This window comes from Nilaparvata lugens, chromosome 6 (genome assembly GCF_014356525.2).
Source record: "Nilaparvata lugens isolate BPH chromosome 6, ASM1435652v1, whole genome shotgun sequence".
Lineage (NCBI taxonomy): Eukaryota > Metazoa > Arthropoda > Insecta > Hemiptera > Delphacidae > Nilaparvata > Nilaparvata lugens.
The window spans coordinates 20,982,062-21,000,689 of NC_052509.1; the positions used below are offsets into that span (position 1 = coordinate 20,982,062).

The window sequence follows — 18,628 nt, forward strand, 5'->3', positions numbered from 1 at the left end:
TCAACAAACTCAATAGTAAAGTGCGCTTACTTGACTTGGATCCGTAAGCACTCTAAAGACCAACCATCTGGTTGTGAAGAAGCATACCAGCAGAATAATAATAATAATAATAATAATAATAATAATAATAATAATAATAATAATAATAATAATAATAATAATAATAATAATAATTCGGAGATTTTCTCTCACAAAAGTGAAGGCATCAGGAAATGGAAAATAAGACATTAACATACCACATTACCGATATTTTGAACAAAAGGAATTAGAAACTCACGAATCTTTATCTGCAGAAGGGTGAATAGAAGGGAATGGTGGTCTTGATTAAGGAAGAGAATCTACAGTAGATTTTGAACTTCAAACCATTCAATCTGTCATGTCTTAATTGATTTTATGAGAAGTACATTCAATTCTATTTTCAAAATATCATACGGAAAAAAGAGTTGAGCTCATCACTTTGTTTCCCAAATAGCCGAGATGCAATCAATTTCATGTAATCCAAACACTTAGCAAGATCACACAGAGTAGCTCTCTCCACGATGGATATTGTTTGTGATGTATATTGTGCTGCTAAGTGGTGAAATTCAATGGAGCTTCAAAGCCACTGGATATTCTAGAGCTGGGCCATGCCATTTGATTATCATGAAGATCAAAGCTAGTGTACATCACAGACAGCATCTCAAATAGGATTTGAGCAATGCAAAACGGACCTCTCATGAATTTGTAGAACAGACACTATAAAAATAAGCTGTTAAGATTTTCATAGGTATTTGAGCGAGAGAACATATTTAGCAAATTTGATGAACAGTATTACTATTAATTCATTGGAATATGTGTTATCCGAGAATATTCAATGATTTAGAATGAACTAATATGGTATTATCCTTATCCTGAATGAATCACGCACAAGCGAAAAGCTCAAGTAGGTGTCATCATCAATAAGAAAATTGTCTATCTTTGTATCTGAGATAAACAAATGGCATACGAATCCACTATCGCCCAGATTTTGATATCCACAAGACTGTAGGCCAGAAGATTCAGGTCTACATAACGCTCGTCTGAATAGACAACTTCATATTGTGAATGTTGGTGAGGAATAATGTTGGGGTGGGTTGTGAAAGGATTGAACTATGAAGATGGAATCGCCTGACACTTGAAAATCTCTTTGTTCTTCACATGAAACAGCTGTCTTGCGTCACTAGAATGTTAGCAGGATCGATTTGACCTCTAATTCTTCACAGTTATATATTTTTTTTGTGCTTGGTAATGTACACTCTTTGAGATTGCAGTCGAAGTTCTAATAGAATTTTGTTATTTTTTTGCAAACATAACTTTCATTAATCTTCTTTTGAAAAGCTGAAAATAATACTTTTTCTAAGATTTGCTTTTATTGTATCTTATTTATAGTTTTATTTTGCTAGGCTCAGCATCATTTTTAAAATTGTAGTCGAAGTTTTACTTGAGTCGGATTTTATTGTTTGAATTAAAATTAGAGTTTTACTAGACACTTATCAATTGTACAAACATTTTTTATAATCCTCCTTTGTGGACGTTGTATTATCACCCTATAGAAAAGGTAAAAACACTATCAACCAAATGCCCTCGTTGAAAAGGGAAAGATATATCTTGTTTTGATAATCAAGGGTTAAACACATTGTTTTACAATCTATCACAAATGGAGAAGGGAAAAATCAACATCATAGGACCACCACATCTCCAAACTACTGGAAATCATAAAATTATACCATCATTCCAAAAAATCTCCTTCTTCTTACAAACAAGGATTAGGCTATAACCTGTTTCGACTCACATCTAGCCAATTATTCAAATAAGAAATACTATTATTGCCACCGCTTTCGTGGTCTGCCAAAATCTCTTTTGCCTACTGGCTGATAATTATAGACTTTAAATGGTATTCTTTCAGCTGTCTTTGAACATGCTCCCTCCATTGACGCCGATTCTCCTCCGTAGCTCTTTCATTCATGCTGCAGATATTCTTTCCTAATATGAAAATATTCCTGAAATGATCTCTTCTCTCAAATCCCTCGGTTCTTCCAAAAAATTCAAGTGATAATCATTACAATAGTAGTTGATGCACGAAACTTTGATCTTGTCGACATTCAGTAATATTATTACTGGATAAGGTGATGTGAGAATTTTTTTCTAAATTAGAAAAAATCTATAAAGTTTAATAACATCAATTTTTTTTAATCAATGTGATGATACCGAGTTGAATCAGCTAATTTTGAATCAATGCAGTAGTTCCAATAATTGTTCAATGAGTGGGCTACCCCATATTTTTCAGATCAAGCTTTACTGAAATACACGTTATCCAATGGAAGTGCCAAATTTCTCGAAGCAAACATGATTTATCACTTATCTGAATAGAACTCGCCCAGCAAGGGGTCTTCAACATCACTGACAAGTCAATCTCCTTAGCAAGCTCCATGAGATCCTCATTTTCAGTTCTCTCTTTTCAATTTTCCAAACCAAAAGCTATCACAATAATTGTGAATCTGAATTATTCAGATCAAAATTGAATCTTTTAGTCTTTAGTGCTTTACACTAGGACACTATCCGATTAACTAGTTTCCAATCTTATTGGCGATCGCCGGACAGATTTCATCAACTATGTTGATCGATTTATTATTGTAATAATTTCGTGCTTTCTAAATGATCAACTTGAACCGACCAACTGATTGACGGAGTTTGGTTGTTACTGACTGAAGTATTTGTGAATTTATCTGATGATTGAGCCTGTTTTAATAATTCCTGACCAGTTGGAAAAGATTAATTAGAGGAACCACTCTTCGTTGCTGTACTCGTTTGACAGTTTGAGATGGCGGAAGGCTATTGAATTAAATCAAAGTTGACTTTGTGAATTTCACTTTGCTGAACGAACTCTGACCTTTCACATTTACATCCCTCCCTAATCAAACTTCACGCTAACTAGTGCAGGAACGCTGCACGTTGGAGAAATGCATTCACCTGGGAAATGGGATACTTGGGCGACGCCTATAAAAATCAATAACGACCAGTCATAAAAGCGCTCAAGATTTTATCAATAATTATAGTTCGAAGAACTCCATTTTGAAGTATCTTGGATAAGTTATAAAAGAATAAATATAAATAATCACTGAATCAGAGCTTTTCAACTGTATTGGCAAAGGTGAAAATAATAGTCTAATAATAATTTTAAAGAGTCGATTTAGTGAGGTATCAGATTAGATTTTGTCAAATTGAAGTTGCTATCATTTTCATCAATATAACAATATAATAATTTGATGAATAACAAGATAATAATTACGCTACTGAGAAGAAAGACTAGATTTTTTTTCCAGTATGTATTGAATCACCACAATACCTCATTCACAACTACTCAGAGAACTATTGGTAAAAAATCATCACATATAACCTGAAACTAACACATCATAGCCTTAACGGTTTCTCTGAAATATTTATGACGTGCCACTATTGGCCAGAAGGGGAAACCCATATCGATCAATACATTTGAAAGCTTTTCATTGGCTGATTCTAAGAATTGGGTGTGGCTTGCCTCAACCGATGACAGGTCTTCAACTGTAACAACATTAGCCTACGCGTCTTGCCATGGCCATTTAGAGCATGTCTTCTAAACTGAATGGTGTGAGCATGGGAAAATATGATATATTTTAAGACTTTTCACTCAATCCTCACTTTTTCTACAGTTTTCAAACTAGTGTCCACTTAGGTGTAAGTATAGGTGATATTCAGATAGTTCTTTAAATATTTAGGCTATTTTGATGTTTTGTGTCTCTAGTGTAAGAATGTGTGATATTGACGCTAGTAACAATTTGTCTAAAATAGGATTTTCAATTTTGTGAAAACATAAACATTATTAAAAAACAACTTACATTTCAAGTCCTGGAATTGACTGTGAACATTAATCCATTCGAACAATTTTACAAAATAGATAGTTCTATCTAGTACCGAGTAGGTTTTATTCTTAAAGTTTAATACCTCAATTTCCTCATCATAAATTAATGCAATTAGGTAATTGAAAGGTCATAATATGTGTGATATTGATAAGAAACTGTCATGATATGTGCGATAAGGTTATAAGAAATTGCTTATTCTTGGCTATTCTAGAGGGACATTATAAAGGTATTGGACAGTAAAGGAATTTTTATTCTCTCTATAATGTCAGTGAAAAGAAAATTGCCAGAGTGATGGGCTATCAAAGGCTTCAAAGACCAGTTTATTCTCCGTTTAGTTGATACTTTCCCCTCTAGTGAATCAATAGCTGTTTTCTCAATTATGTGGATGATAGTCTATAATTTCCTTCATGAAAATTATCTTTCTTATGTATCATACATTTATTCATTGATGATGAAAATGTTCAGACTAATGATTTTTGTAGAAATGGTTTTCGAATCACAGAGTTTTATTACATTTTCATGCAATACTTCATAAAACCTCGAACTTTACCATTATAGTTACTCATCGTTACTTATAGGCTACTCTATACGTGGAGATCGACGGTCTGCAGCCTGATCCAGCAAAAATATTAAGTTTGATATTATGAGATATACCTATTTTTTGTTGGTCTCATCGTTAGTCCACACGAGAGAGTGAGAGAGAGAGATTGATTGATTTGATTGATTGATTGAGTACTTTATTTATGTAGATTACAATATATACTGGCTTATACACTTATATACAATACAGCAAAATTATAGATGAATTTACATAATATAGACTAAGAAAATAATTATTGAAAGTATATGATATGAAAAAGTAATTTGTAATATAATAACTATAGATAATTATATTGTTATGCATCTACATAAATTGGCGGAGCTTTGGACATATCAATGTCCATTCTTTGGGAAGAATATTAAAAATATCCTCCCCACTAACTCTCTACCAAAACGTTAATTTCGTTATTTAAACTAAGGATTTATTTATTAATGGAAATATTGTAAAACTTTTAATCAATATGAATATTAAAGAGAAAAAAAAACAGAAAATTGATAGAGTAAAAATAATTATATAGGTAGATAAGATCAAATAATTGATTAATAAAATGAAGTAGGCTGAAAGTAGATCAGGGTTATCAACTTTCAGTAATATACAGCATTATGCAGTGGATAATTGAAATAACATGAGTTTATATAATATATATATATATATACAATTCGTTCTATAACATGGTTTAAAGGTTTGTATTTGTGGGATGGGTGGGGGATGGATGTCATGTGATCGTTCTAGGGCCGGACAGTTTCAGTCATTTGTTCCAAAAGATGTTTTTTTAAAGTTAGGATGAAGCTCGCTCGGCTCTCGATGGACCTGATAGAAACAGGAAGTGCATTCCATGCACGACAGGCACTGACTAAGAAGGATTTTGTGAAAATAGTAGTTCGATGATTGGGTATCCTTAATGTACTTTCTCCGGTTCTAGTATGTGAAGCATCTATCCTCCTACCTTCAGAGACAAATTTGAAATCATCTTTAAAATAGTTCGGATTACCGTATATCAAGATATCTCTAACAAGCTTGACTATTCGAAAAAGCCTCTGATCGGGAAGCTTCAATGTTGAACTAGCAATGTGGGCTGGGGTGATATGATCATGGCGTTGGAGAGAGTAGACGAAACGTAGACAATAATTTTGGCAACGCTGTAGTTTATCATTCAGAGTGACTTGCATATCGTTAAGAACAGAATTACAATACATTAAATGTGGGAAGATGAGAGATTGAACCAATAATAATTTAATGTTTCTAGGGAGGATATCGTGCATTTTCTTCAATGCATGCATGGCTGAGAATACCTTTTTACAAGTTTTGTTCACTTGTTCTGACCAGTCAAGAGTATTATTCATAATAATGCCTAAATTTTTAACTGAGCTACAGTAAGGAATGTCATTACCGTCTACACTAATTTTGTGAATCGATTCAAGGTCAATATTGTTTATAAGACGAGAATATCCAATTATAATGGGTTGTGTTTTGTTGGGATTAAGCTTAAGGCCATTTTTCTTTGTCCATTCCACTATCGAATTGATATCCTGATTCATTATTCCAACTGTTTCATTAATTTTTGTTATGGGACAGCTTAAATAGATTTGAAGGTCGTCTGCATAAGTATGGAAACTGGAGAATTTGATAATGGAAGAAAGGTCATTAGCATACAAAGTGAAGAGGAGAGGGCCTTAAATTGAACCTTGTGGTACTCCATGCATAACGTTTTTCCAAGTTGACTTTTTGTCACCGACAGATACACATTGTTTCCTACCTAATAGATAGGATTTAAACCAAACTAACGAGTTGTGACTGAAACCAAGAATAGCCAACTTATTCAGAAGGACTGTATGATCAACAGTATCGAATGCTTTAGAAAAATCAAATAGGGTGAGGATGGTGCATTTTCTTTGGTCCATAGCTAACCTTATATCATCAGTGACACGAAGCAGAGCTGTCTCAGTTGAATGGAATTTTCTAAAGCCTGATTGAAAGTTATGAAGCTTACTATTGTTGTCTAGAAATTTTACAACTTGAGCATGAATGAGTCTTTCTAGCACTTTGGACAATGCAGGTAAAATACTGATTGGTCTAAAATCCTCAACTTTATTGGGTGATGGAACCTGTTTTTCGTCATTTGAGTCCTCACAAGCCTGTCCATTTGTTCCAGACGAGTGTCAGACCACTTCAGAACACCAAAACTGTAGGTCAGAGATGGAATAACCCAAGAATTTATTGCCTTAATCAGATGCTTTGAAGGCAATTTAGATTTCATGACTTTACTTAGTCTTCTCTTAAATTCAATTTCCAAGCGGCTGAACACTTCAACACGGGAGATTTTCAAATGCTGGTGGAGTCCCAAGTATTTATATGTCTGTCCTATTTGCAACTGCCCTATTTCATTTTCCAGTGTCAACATCCCTTCTGCTGTATTTACTACTTTACCTTTCTTCACATGCAGTACTGCACACTTCTCCAATCCTAATTTCATTTTGATACTCTGGCTGAAAGTAGTGACTAGCTGAAGCAAATTCTCAAGCTGCTCTGGTGACTTGGCATAAAGTTTCAGGTCATCCATATAGAAACTGTGTGATACTGTAAGCTCTCTTGAAACATTGAGCTTATATCCATATGGGGAATTTCTTAGCAACAAACTAAGAGGATTTAAGGCCAGGCAGAACCAGAGAGGGCTCAGACTGTCACCCTGGTAAATTCCTCTGACAACCTTGATAGCACCTGTTTGAAATTGATCCACTCCATCCCCAATACACAGCCTGACACTCCACTCAGTCATGGCTAGCTTCAAAAAGTTGACAATACCTGAACTGACTTTATAAAGTTGGAGAACATGCACCAGCCAACTGTGTGGGACGGAGTCAAAGGCTTTTGCATAATCTATCCAGGCAATGGATAGATTCCTCTGCTTAGCACTCGCCTGACCAGCAATGAAGGAGTCAACAACTAGCAACTCCTTACATCCTTTTGCTCCCTTCTTGCACCCAAGTTGTTCTGGGGCAATTATACAGTTCTCTGTAATATGCTTCTCAATTTTTGTGGTGATAATGGAGGTCAAAAGCTTGTATACACTATTCAAGCAGGTGATGGGCCTGTAATCTTTGGGACCGAGTTCACCATCTTTCTTAGGTACCATTATTATTATTATTTTATTATTATTATTATTATTATTATATTATTATTATTATTATTATATTATTATTATTATTTCAGTCTCTCTATTCTCATGAATCATAGTTTGTCATAAATGAATGGAACAGAATACTGTGGTGTAGATTTTATTTCTAAACATATAAAATGCATTCTATTGAATGTGGAAATAAGTTTCACAAACCTGATAACATTATCAAGTGTTGATATTGCTGGAATAGTCTTTTTGAAAACTCTTATCTGTAGGCTACTTCAAAATTTCATGGTTGATAATTAAATGGGTAAACTCAAATCCTAAAGAATATCGAACATAGAGTTCAATCATCATTACAGAGCTGGAAAGGTAGTTCACTTTTTTTAGAATGCAGAATACTCTGGCGCGCAATTAATACAAGAAAAAACTACAGAGAAATACAAAATTCTCTTTTGAGACAACAAATTACAAATATTATAACCTCTCGAGTTCGTGAAAAACTATTTATCACAATAATATACGTGTTGATAGCCATTTCTTTCAAAAATTCAGTCCGATAAAAACAAAAATCAATTTCAATTGTGAGGTGACTTAAATTGTGACAGATTTCGAGATGGTTTTGGGAAGGCTTATCAGAATCCTTCCCCGTCTAATCTGGATAAGTGATATATGTGAACGTGGGACAAGATGCGGTCTACATACGGAGCAACGATAAAAAATCTTTCCAGTGAGCAAAGGAGGAAATGCGGAGGAGAAGAGTGTGTCAGAGTGTTGAATTGATGGCTACTGTAAGGAACCAATATCTCTGTATAGAAGCAGAGGCCTCCTCTCCATACAAATTCTTACAGCGCTTTGTCCCAGATAAATTCAAGCCCACACTCTTCAAATACGAATCTTCTCCAAGAAGAGATCGGCGTATTTTCTGGATTCTATTCGCTTTTCGAGGCGTTATCAACTTGAGACATCCCCTATCCTAAGGCTAGCCTTTCTCTGTACTTTCATTTTACGAGCTTGCATTTAGCTCCTTAATACGTGAGCCTTTGTAACTGGGGAAGGCAGGCACCCAAAATCAATTCTCCTATCATTATTAGAGATCACATTCAATGAGAGGAGCAAGTGGGCCTCAAACTAACTTGAACATGAAACATCATTCATCGGTAGGAGAGATTACATTGTGATTATTCTCCTGTAGTTATCAGAATGAATCGAACACTCCTGCATTGTCCAATGTGAATTTAACTGGAATCTTAGGATGAATCAAGTATTATATGCAAGATGGAAGATTGTATTAGAAATTGCAGTTTAAACAGCTGCTGGAATATTATTACTGATTAATAATTATTCCAAACAACCAATTAAAGCTGAATAACTAGAACTGAGGACTGCTGCTACTACAAATATTGACCAAATAAATAATTAGCAGGAGGAAGTTTGATGAATGAAGCGGTCCAAAAATGGCGCTGTCCAAAAATGGCGCCTAGACCAGAAATCAAATCCGGTACCTCTCCCTTGCCGGGGTAGCGGCTTTGAAATTATTATTATAGTCTTCAGTATATCCAAAAATTTGTTTGCTACAGTACATGAAGGAATTTCATGCTGGAAAATTGAAACTCAACAGCTCTTATAAAAAGTATATTCGAGTATATATCAAAAGCATTGAAGGCCTAATTGTTATGAGCTTTATCTATTCCAATAAAACTTTATTCAAACACCTTGAAACAAAATCTAAATTCAAACTCAAAAGCAGTAATTCCACCTTTCAAATCACAATAATTTATCATACTATCCTGGAGAATTCACCTTTGAATAAGGACAATTTAGCACTGAAGACATCTACGTTCCCTGATCTGTGGAAGCAGGCCAAAGTGATTCCAATTTTCAAAGCTGGTAGTAGACAAGCTATCAATAACTACAGGCCCATTTCTATAATAAACTGTTTTGCTAAAGTTTTTGAAAAATGTATTTATAAGAAAATCTTTGGTCATGTTAAACCATTACTGACTGAACATCAGCATGGGTTTTTGCCTGGGAGATCTACTGTCACCAATTTGTTGCATTTCCGAAGTGAGGTATCAGCCTATCTTGATAGGGGTTTGCGTGTTGATACTGTGTACACTGATTTTTCTAAAGCTTTTGACACTCTGAGCCACAAGGTGTTGTGCAATAAATTGTCACTCTTTGGATTTTCCATTCCAAGTGTTGGGCTTATCTCCTCGTATCTGTCTGACCGAGTTCAATCTGTTTCTTTTGGTGGTAACCAGTCTAAATTCTATACTAGTTCGTCAGGCGTTCCGCAGGGTTCTAATCTGGGTCCTCTACTCTTCCTGCTATTCATAAATGATTTGCCTGGAGTCCTAAAGCATTCTTCTTGCCTTCTCTATGCCGATGATGTAAAAATCTACAAGGTGATTGAGTCGGAGGATGATTGTCGAATGCTTCAGAGTGATGTGGATGGCTTATTTTACTGGTGCAGTGAAAACCAGCTGAAGATCAACATTGATAAATGCGCTACTGTAACTTTCACAAGGCAGAGAGACCCCCAGGTTCCTGTTTATACTATCAATAATCTAGTAGTCAAGCGTGTTGATCAATTTAAGGACCTTGGAGTGTATTTTGATTGTGAGCTTAAGTTTCATTTTCATTTGAGAAATTTATGCTCCAAGGCGTGCCAGCAAATAGGATTTATTCGCAGAACTTGCTCTCATTTCAATGAAATTTCAGTTCTTATTCTGTTGTACAACTCACTTGTTAAAAGTTTGCTCAATTATTGCTCTGAGGTGTGGCATCCTTATCTAGTTTCTCAGAGTGTGGAGATTGAGAAAATCCAGAATAAATTTTTAAGATTTTTGTACTTTAAACACTTCAATGCAGTTTGTCCTTTCAATTACCCAACTTCTGATCTGAGAGTAATGTTTCAAATGCAATCCCTTGGGGCATCGCGTAACTGCAGATTGCTTGTATTCCTGTATAATCTTTTAAATGGAAGGATTGATTCTTCTTACCTTCTTTCTTTGCTTAACATCTATGTCCCCCAAGTGGCTCGGCGTTCCAGTTTTAGGTTCCAGCTTCCTCAGTGCAGAACCAATAATCACTACAATTCTCCAGTTAATCGTATGATGTGTCTTTTTAATCTTTGTGGAGCTCATCTTGATCCATTTCATTTGTCAACTTTGCAGTTCAAGAAAGCTTGTGCAGCCCTATACCCACCATCTTTCCGCCGGTAATTCTATGTAGGTTATTATCTTTTTTTTTGAATCTTCTTTTCTCTTCACCCTGGTCTCCATAGTCATCATCATCATCTTCATTGTCAGAATCATCTCCAGCATCATCATCATCATCATCATCATCAGCATCTTCATCTCTCATAAAATTTATATAAATTTCCTCTTATTAGTAATGATTTTATTTTTGCATCTCTTTTTTTCAATTAATTTTATCTAAATTCGCATTATATTATTCAGATTTTGATTATCATTTTATTATTTTTATTTTATTTTATTAGTTTTTAGTTTATTAGTTAATTTTTTTTTAGTTTATCACGCTTAGTTTTATAACTTTCTTCAGTTTTGTAGTTTGCTTTTTTGTTATTTTTATTATTTTCAGGAGTATATTTTATTTATTGTGTTAAATTATATACTTTTAAGAAATTAATGTATTTTCTATTGTTTTGATTGGGGAGCAATTTTTGGGGCTTGCCCTGTATGCGCCCATATTGTAATTAAATAAATAAATAAATAAACAATAGTCTCTAATATCATCATTATATTATTCATACTGGAGACTCCAACATAGAAGAGATCTTGTAAATATGAGCTATGATTTAGAAGTTGGGGTTAATTCAATCTGAAATTTGAAACTTATTCCAGTTTTCATCACGGTTGCAATGAATCATCGAAGTTCATATCGATTGCTCACAGTGAGGGATGAGCTATGTCTGTTGTTCTCATATCGTATATTATATAATTTGTAACTCTGTTGATGAATGGAATAAAAAAACTGGAATATTGACATGGCCTCATCTTTGCTTGCAGCTTCAATGGCATTATCCAATGTGGATTTTGTATTCAACTTTTTCTCTACTCTACTCTAATCCATCTTCATAATAGCTGTTTGACCCATGCTTGGGTTACATCGTAAATTGTTGTTCCTCTTTTTTCATGTTGTAATCATTAATTATCCAGTATGGCTGCAGCCGCCCCTTAATCCAGCCAATTTATAATTACACTCCAAGCACCAGCTTGAGGCCCTCATTTTACAGCACTTACTGATGATGCTTTATTGTGTTCACTATTCTGTTTCTTATACTTCATTTTTTCTCAGATACTAAAGAAAGTTCCCTCTACCGAGAATTTGTTTGTACTTGCACAGAACAGGAACGTTTGATAAAACTTGGAGCTATCTCGCATCCAAACTGAATAGAATTGATAAGATTAATGTGATGATTCTGTTTACAATGCTCTCTCTAACTTCTTTCTTAGAAACTGAGAACAGTGTAACCTGAAAAACCTGAAGTGAAACTTAGAACAAATTGTGACCGAAAGAGCGAAATGTGTACGTCATGAAAGTCTCAAGCTATACCTATATATTCAAAACATAACAATCTAAATGAAAACTTAATTTATTATTAATTATTGTTTAAAAAACTTGTAACCAAAATAAAAATATGAATGAATTCAGTAAAGTATAGTTCAGTCATTAAACAACACTTTTTGAGAGATCATTTGCAACAAGAATAATAATTGTATTTTAAAAATGAACATCATGTTGATGAGAAGATACAGCATGCATTTCCTGAAAGCTACTTCGATCCCAAATTCCAGCTAGAAAGTTTATAAGTTGGCTATTACAATACATTATACAATGATTTTTTAAGGATTGAGCTCTTTTCTTATGAAATTCCTGAATACGTAATTTCAACGGACAGATCGTCTCAATCAATAGCTGATTTACTTTAAAGTGAATACTTTGATAGCGAACTGTCAGTAATATTTTTTGAGTAGATCAATCATTTTAAATAACATTTTTAAAATTTGTACAGGAAAAGGAGTAATTGAAGCCCGACAAACCTGCTATAACGAAACTCTGTAGAACTTCAAGTAAAGTGATAACGGAGGATCAGCACAAAGTAGTCAGCTCAATCAATTTTCTAGTCAATAAAATGTTTCTTAGATTTTGGGAGCAGGATGGGAAGTAACAGACTTCAAGTCTTCGAGGAAGTTCACTAGCTCACTTCCAAGAATCATTCAATTTGAAACTCAGTTGCTATCAACTATAAATTATTATTCCTAGAAGGAAAGTTGAGTGGATATCAAGTGCATAATGTCATGCTGGCTGCATGACATTATATCAATAACCAATCGCAATCTAAAGAAATAGAAAAACTCTTCAACCAAAGTTTTGTCAGCTTCTGCACACGAAAAGTAGCGGCGCGGTACCGTTCGCGTTAATTGAAATGCATTTCGATGATTGCAGAGTGAGCGAGTTGGGGTGTAGAGTGGAGTGGGAGGAACTTTAGATCAATCAATATGAAATCTAATGGAGAGACAGAATGATAGAATCACGCCTCGCCCATTTTGCATGTCAGTTTGGTTTAGTAATGGATTTTGTCTAGCCGAACGGATATGGTCGGAACGCTTCTGACTGACTCCGGTGAGCGTCGAAGACTACAATGGCTGAGTAGAAATATCGAATAAGGTAACCATGGCAACGACGCTCTTAAACCAAAAACCACCTCCCCCACCCACCACCTCATTCCAGCCATGACAACAGGTGGTACTCGACGGACGCTTTGCTGTTTGCTGCGTTATTCAATAGCAGTAATAGCTGAAACACAAAAATAGACTCAAAATAGCTATTAATAAATAGAACAATACCGTGCCAAAACGCTGAAAAGGGATTGACTAACTTAGCAACTACGCGCTTTACCAGGCCATGTGGACAACTCACTTCCTATCCTGAGAAGTGGAAAGAACATCTATTTTGAACAGAACACGCAAAGAGCATCGTGACTCGTGAGCAGCCATCAGCCATCACTCAGTCAAATATTCATCGGTAACGATTGGTGGCTCCATTCAACAAGTCCGGTCGATGACACTAATTCCTTGATTTATACAACACAGGTTCAAATATTAAGTAGCACTACCCTCGTTGATTGTCTCATTTGCTGTAATATCACGAGCATTTCCTACAAAAATGTAAATTCGTCCATCTCTAGTTGAAATTTCTCTTACATTATTCCACTATTTAACAAGTTAATTTATGAGATCACATTCATTTCAGATAGATTGAATCAGTTTTCTGTTAACTTCCTTTACATTGAATTCATTGATCGTACATCTCAGATGGTCACCAATTACTTGATTCGCGCCACAGTAATAATTCATAATGTTAAATCTCACCAGTACTAATTCTGTCATTATTGTGCTCTTACACGTCAAATGTTAATGATAGGAAAAGAACCAAACAATTAATTCCAATTAAACTTCTCCTAAATTTAAATAAATAGCATAGTCCAAGTAAGATTAACTGATTCTCCCATGTAGGCCAATTATGTTTCTTCATAGTAATATCATCAAAAATTGAATCTCTGAATGATGGAGAGTAAGTTTTCAGTAAGCTTCAATGGTATATTGTTAGTGAACCATTCATGCAGCGCATTGTACAGTGGATGCATTGAATACTGGGTATTACTAGAAGTTGTAGGAGTGGTATTCGATCTAGTGTTCAGCATGATATCCAATCACTCAGATTCGATAAGTGACGTACTTCTATACTCCCGTTGGAAGGCTGACTGTTCAAGGCTAGCTCCACTAGCTGACAGCTGTAAGCTGTCTCAATATTACTTCCCGATGGTTCATAATGTCGCCTTGTAGTGTGGAACTATTAATCTCCCCCACTACCACCATAATACACAAGCACAAACAATATATTGCCATTTTAAAAGCATTGAAAATTATTTTTTTGGGAACTCAATTGGCCCGATCAGTTGAAAATTCACGCAAATAAATCAATGTGAACAAACCCTTTTTCTTCATGCCACTGCTACTCCCGGAATGAATTGAGTATCAAGTATAAGATATAACAAACCCAATTCTATTTGAGTAAACATTAATGTTTATTAAATGGTCAACTTCCAAAATTTAAAGTACATTTATATAAATGATTGTACTATGGATTCTGATAACTCCATATTATAACATTCATAATCTTGATGTCGCTACTGAGAATCTGAATCTAGAATAGAAAAATATTTCACTATTATTTGTTGAAGAGTAAAGTAAATTTAGATGAAGTGACAGGCGCCGTCATCGTAGAATTACCAGCAAGAACACCTTAGCTGCCAAATCCGTCCGCCAGTCAAAGTATGATCCCAGCTTTGCCAAATCTCCTACACTGGCTTCGTATTCACACACTTTTTCAACTATGACCACCCAAAAAACAATATCCCGAAAAAATCAAACTTTTGAGATTGTTCAAGCTGCTATTCGAAGAATAGAATCTCCATTGGAGTCTCTCTGGAGAGTTTTGAGTTGGAATCCAAGTTGATAAATCATTCTCCTCAGCGGATAAAATAAAGAAGCTTATTGTTTAAACACATTTTTCAAAACGCATTAGGGGTTTTCGTGTCCCCTATCATTCGTTTGTTCTATTGAAAACACCAAACTTTCTGGATTCCACTCCATATTAAGTAATGGACTATGCTTTATTGAACAAAAATTGTTATTATAATTATTATGAAATCTTCTATATCGAAGGATATTCTACAAATGATTTAGTGTCATATTTGTTTTTTCATTTGCTATTGCTGTAACTTTCAGTGACTATGTTTCTTACTGGAATATTAGAAGAGATTAGAGTAGGCTACTAAATCCAAGTTAGTGGATAGTGAAGTACTAAATGAGAGGAAGTATTCTACACACTTATTGTGGAGGAGAAATAAATCATCAACCTGGCAAAATAATTTTTAAATGATAATCAATAATATTTATGTGACATAAAAACCGGCTGGAGGCTACTCATCATCATCATCATCTCATCTTGACTATTAGGATTTAGAGAGATAGAACATCATGTAAAACAACACTTCTTGACCGTAATGCTTTAACATGGTAGTTATTTTCTTTATTAGAGATAAAGGACATCGCAATTCAGAATTACAGCAACAGGGAAAACTACAATTTTTGTCAACAACCGAATAACTTTGATATATTATTCTCAACTAAAGCTCAAGAATTATTCAAGTATAGGTCTAATGAGAATTTCAGGAACAATATCATAATCAATTAGCTCAATTTCAGGAATGAATCAAATTTGTGCCAAGATAACTATAGATATATTTGGTAGCAATAAGATGCTATAATAATGCTCTAAACGTATGTATGGAGCATTGCAACCTATGGAAGTGAAGCTTGGACGATGGGTGTGAGAGAAGAGAGAAGAACTTCTGCTTTTCAGACATGCTGCTACAGAAGAATGTTGAGGATCACTGGAGAGAGAAGGTAACGAATGAAGATATGTTTCATATACTTGAAGAGAGAGGTTGTCTACTGAAAGAAGTAAAAAGGTGAATAGCATTCAATGTTGGTCACATTCTTCAACATGAGGGACTAACAGAAGGAATAATGGAGGAAATGACTGACGGAAGGGATGCGCGAGAAAGGCTGGAGTACATAGAACAACCTGAAGAAGGATCGGAGATGTGCCAACTACAGTGATCTCAAAAGGATAGCGGATGACAGAGAGGCATGAAGAGTTGCTGCCAACCAGCCCAACGGCTGTTAACCAAAGACGAAGAAGAAGCTCTTATTTACTACTTGAGTTTCCAACTAATATATCGTAGGAATCTCGAAAGCCATCCTCTTTCACTCTAAATGGAGCTAGAATTAAATTGGGAGAAATATATTCTCAGTGAAATAGGTACAGTAACACCAATAACCTTAAAACTCATGGGAAGCTGTTGACATAACTTTCCTCCAAAAGCTGAATAATTATAATCGTATTCAGCAGAAATATACCTTCAAAGCTTGACACGGAATCTCACCAATCATTGCAGATACGTAAAAGCATGCGATTATACAACGAGTGACATGTCACCATTTTGCTGTAACAAGCATACACACCACACAAGGCCCAGCATTCATTAGGTTGGTAGGATGGGCAAATACCCTTGATCTGAGTAGTGAGAGAGTTGAATGGTGCAAATTAATTAATTTCCTCTTACCTCGCTGTTTCAACCGATTTCGACAGGCGCTGAAGCCGCAACTTTGCCTTCGCTCCTGGTTGGAAATGTATTTTCTTCACATTTCCCTCAGCAATCGGTTCTTCCTTTTCCCGCCTTCCACGCCGCTCCGTCTGTCAACAGAAACGTGCACCGTACAGACTCATTTCACTCCCGGAAACGAATTGCTGACTCATCATTTTTATTGTCATCAGCTAAGGAACGTGGCAAATGAGGAAGAAGCTCATTTTCCAGTCAAAAGCTTTTCGTTTGTCGACAGTAGAGGGTCGGGAAATGGTGATCGATTTAGGGTCTCCCTTAACAGAAACGATAATAGTTCATTGCAGGATGACTAACAATAAATAATATAGATGATGCGAGGGACAATGCCATTACACGAGTGATACCATTACACACTATGATACCAATAAATATTGATATCATAATACCAATAATAACGTCTCATAAACCCTTTCGTTACCATGTGTATTACCAGAGACAAGAAATATAGCTTATGCTTATCCTTTATCTATGGTATTACGGTATGTGTATTTTTGTGGGTTAACTGCAGTGGCTTAAAAATTATTATTATATTAGCCTTATTCTAATGCTGACGACACCATTTCACCATTTGCAATTTGATATAGCTTATTGAATACACTGTATCGTTCAATGTTCGATTCTGCTTTTGATGATATCCTATTTATATTTCTGCTATTGGAGGAAGGATCCAAACGACTCATAATGAAGGAAATCGAGGTGCATGGTGGAACTTCTATTTGATTTGAGCCACTAGCCATTATGAGTTTGATTATATATAATTGGTTTCTAGAATATTCTAATTCACTATTCGATTAAACTCGACAAATATTTGCTTCTGTGGAAGTTATTCATAGAGTCTCTTTCAGTGTTTTTGTGAGAATTTTCAGCACAAATTTTTCATAGACTTTTTAACACATAGTATTTGACAACATTTTTATTCAAAGTATTCACCTACCTTCTCACATGGGCAGCCCAATTAACATGTTCAACTATGGCCATTTGAAGCAATAAAATTATTATTTAAAATGGTACTTGTTATTCTAATGTATTGAGCAAGACTTCATATTACTTCCATAATGACACTTTCGAAACTATGTGGAACCATGAGCGATAAGAAACTTATCCACGAAATAGACCATACAGCAACATTATCCTAGGCCCACTCTTGGAAGTAGTATAGGCCCAAAGTTAGTAGACAGACATCCGTCCACTAACGTTAGTAGAGGCCTACTACTACTATCTACTGGGAACAAGAAATAAAACTTCAAAGCAGTTCTCAAGGGAGAAAAAATCAAGATATTGTTTGAAATATCCAAAGCAGTAGAATATCATATAGAGAATGGATGAAAAGTCCGAGAACGGCTTAATATCTCATACAAAAAGGAAATTTGATGTTGGGTGTGATTGGAGTCCTACTTAAAATGAAAATACTACTTCACTATGACTCCAAAAATCTGGTCCGCCATCTTGGATAAGCCATATTGAAAGCAACTTGATTTTTTTTAATGGGTAGGTGGTCATGCGATACATGATTTTGTTACGAAATTTCAAGAAAAAATGAATGGTGAGAACCGCACATCGATATCTTAAACCGTTCAGAAATTATTCACATTATTAATCAATACTATTCAAAGCAGGAAGGAGAGAAAAAAGTATGAGAACGGCTTAGTATCTAATGAAAGATTGTGATTCCAAGGTGGGTGTGATTGGGTATCCCTCTCAAATTGAAA

The 18,628-nt window shown here is 35.0% G+C and overlaps 1 protein-coding gene across 1 annotated transcript in view; it reads right to left on the reverse strand.

The window, feature by feature from the left end:
* The window catches only part of LOC111056273 (melatonin receptor type 1A), a 62,235-nt gene that overhangs the window by 39,921 nt on the left and 3,686 nt on the right, over positions 1–18,628 (reverse strand). Inside the window, exon 2 of the mRNA XM_039430374.1 lies at positions 16,860–16,990. The gene's annotated coding sequence lies outside the window, so the exon portion shown is untranslated. The remainder of the gene's footprint in view (positions 1–16,859; positions 16,991–18,628) is intronic.